Source organism: Hyla sarda, chromosome 2, assembly GCF_029499605.1.
Source record: "Hyla sarda isolate aHylSar1 chromosome 2, aHylSar1.hap1, whole genome shotgun sequence".
Taxonomy (NCBI): domain Eukaryota; kingdom Metazoa; phylum Chordata; class Amphibia; order Anura; family Hylidae; genus Hyla; species Hyla sarda.
The window spans coordinates 2,426,001-2,429,143 of NC_079190.1; the positions used below are offsets into that span (position 1 = coordinate 2,426,001).

Genomic DNA, 3,143 nt, shown 5'->3' on the forward strand with positions numbered 1-3,143 from the left:
ATATACACATACACCATACATATAACCATAGGGGGCTGGAGGGAGCAGGTTTAAGTCCCAGAACATTGTGTAATGGGCCAATGAGTTGCAGAACTTTCTACAATGCGTTTACACTGATCCAGGGATCTATCTGAATGTAATTTGCGGCTTTTTGCAGCGTTTGGGGATTTATCAATTTACCGATTAATCACAAAATGTTGAGCAAAGAGTGAACCATAAAAAATTATAAAGGGTCAGCGCAAAATGATGTAGACAAGAGAACCCCACAAAATAAAGGGGGGAACAATGACAAATCCCCCAAATACTTCCAGAGAAATAACAATACAAGAACGAGCATCCTCTCACCTCTCTACACAACAGATCCCAGCCGGCTTAAGGACCTGTGGTGATGTCATGATCATGTGATCAGTCACATGGGTGGGAGGAGTCGTGTAGTGCTCATGAAGGGACTGAAGGACCTGTGGTGATGTCATGATCATGTGATCAGTCTCATGGGTGGGAGGAGTCGTGTAGTACTCATGAAAGGACTGAAGGACCTGTGGTGATGTCATGATCATGTGATCAGTCACATGGGTGGGAGGAGTCGTGTAGTGCTCATGAAGGGACTGAAGGACCTGTGGTGATGTCATGATCATGTGATCAGTCACATGGGTGGGAGGAGTCGTGTAGTGCTCATGAAGGGACTGAAGGACCTGTGGTGATGTCATGATCATGTGATCAGTCTCATGGGTGGGAGGAGTCGTGTAGTACTCTCGAAAGGACTGAAGGACCTGTGGTGATGTCATGATCATGTGATGCTCCTGTCTTCTGTAGTTTACATGAGGCGATCCCGCAGTCTGTTTCTTATAAATCTCCATTAGGAGAAACATTTTCTGCTTTTATTTATATAAAGAACTGGTTTTTATCATAAATAATTTGTATATTTTGTTTTTTAATAACGGTTAAGTGACTGATCTCACCCCCAGGGACCCCCGCATCAAACCCAATTGATTCCTGTCTATGGCTGTTCTGGCTATAAAAACTGGCATTAAAGTGGGCGGAAAGTTTTTAATGAGTATATGAATAAATGAGGTTCTCAAGGGGTTAAACAGGTTTGGGCCACCCATGTCACACCCAGAGAGGGGCTCCCGCATCAACACCAATTGGTTTCTCTCTATAACTGAGATTGGTGCTTCCAAAGTCAATTAACCCCTTGAAAACCTCAGGTACTTATTCACTTCGATGCCAGTTTTTATGCCAGGAAGAACTCAATTGGGTTTGAATGCCCAAAATTCTACTGAGACAGAAGACAAAAAATGACAATAACGATTTATTAGTTCATGAAAATGCTGGAAAATAACGAATACACTCAGATATAAATGTTTCCCGCTGATCATAACGAATGCATTTGGCTAAGTTTCTGAAAGGATCTGCAACTCCTCACTATATCCCCCTGGCATATAGCGCCTTTGTTCTACCTTGGTTTGTGTAACCTCTGGTACCAGGAGAGTGGATCCCCCATAGGAAAAGAGAAAAAGAAAAAATGATGAGGGAAAATCTCTAGTTTATTGCATTAAGCATCAGTATAAAAAGGCAAAGGGCGTATTTAACATTGACCAATAAAAATGTAGACATGGATAAAAAGCGTATTTACATTGACCAATAAAAATGTAGACATGGATAAAAAGCGTATTTACATTGACCAATGAAATGTAGACATGGATAAAAAGCGTATTTACATTGACCAATAAAAATGTAGACATGGATAAAAAGCGTATTTACATTGACCAATAAAAATGTAGACATGGATAAAAAGCGTATTTACATTGACCAATGAAATGTAGACATGGATAAAAAGCGTATTTACATTGACCAATAAAAATGTGGACACATCTAAAAGGTGATATAATTGTTTTGATTTTACACACTTCTTCCCAGGGTACATAGCGCCAATTAGCAGATAGTGAAATTCTTTAGCAAGAAACTTTAATTACAGGAAATGTAACTTATTAGGAACACGACCTTGAGGAGACTGAGAACGAGAAGAAGGAGAAAAGAAAGAAAGAGAATAAAACAATAATAAAGGAGAACTCTAGTGCAGCCTTTCACTAACTACAACTCACAGCATGCCCTGATACAACCTTTCACTAACTACAACTCACAGCATGCCCTGATACAACCTTTCACTAACTACAACTCACAGCATGCCCTGATACAACCTTTCACTAACTACAACTCACAGCATGCCCTGATACAACCTTTCACTAACTACAACTCACAGCATGCCCTGATACAACCTTTCACTAACTACAACTCACAGCATGCCCTGATACAACCTTTCACTAACTACAACTCACAGCATGCCCTGATACAGCCTTTCACTAACTACAACTCACAGCATGCCCTGATACAGCCTTTCACTAACTACAACTCACAGCATGTCCTGCTACAGCCTTTCACTAACTACAACTCACAGCATGCCCTGATACAACCTTTCACTAACTACAACTCACAGCATGCCCTGCTACAACCTTTCAATCCCCTCTTAGAACCACAATATTTCTCAAATAACATGGTTCTATTTCCGAGTGTTCTTATAATGCTGCACGTACGATTTGTAGCTTCCGGAAAGTGTCCCGTGGGAAGGGATTGATACATAGAACGATCGCTTACACTGTTAGAAAGGAGTTTTCAGAAACAGGGGAGGACGCACATGGTAATGAAAGCAACAATCAGCAGTACTATACCTATCACTGTAAACACTTACTATAGTAGGACATGTGTACATTGGGGGGGGGGGGGTGGATAAGCCAGGAAACAGCACTCGAGGATGTGGAGTTATACCATAGAACAGGGATCCCGCCCTCCCAAGTGTTGCCTACTTGCCCCTGAGTGCAGCTAATAGTCAATAAAGTCAAGAAGGTTAATGACCATGATGGGAGCGCCAGGCAGCGTTTTTTTTTCCACATGGTTCCAGAACTCTTCAAACTTCGCTAGGAGATGGAGGTCAGGGCTGTCTGCCCCCGTTAGTACCTCTGGTTGGGTCTTCAGGTCAGGGCTGTCTGCCCCCGTTAGTACCTCTGGTTGGGTCTTCAGGTCAGGGCTGTCTGCCCCCGTTAGTACCTCTGGTTGGGTCTTCAGGTCAGAGCTGTCTGCCCCCGTTA

General features: G+C 42.4%; 1 protein-coding gene across 1 annotated transcript in view; it reads right to left on the bottom strand.

Annotated features, from left to right (window-relative positions):
* Nucleotides 1-423, bottom strand: part of LOC130358171 (zinc finger protein OZF-like) — a 141,365-nt gene extending 140,942 nt beyond the window's left edge. Inside the window, exon 1 of the mRNA XM_056561031.1 lies at nt 346-423. The gene's annotated coding sequence lies outside the window, so the exon portion shown is untranslated. The remainder of the gene's footprint in view (nt 1-345) is intronic.
* Between the last annotated feature and the right edge of the window lie 2,720 nt (nt 424-3,143).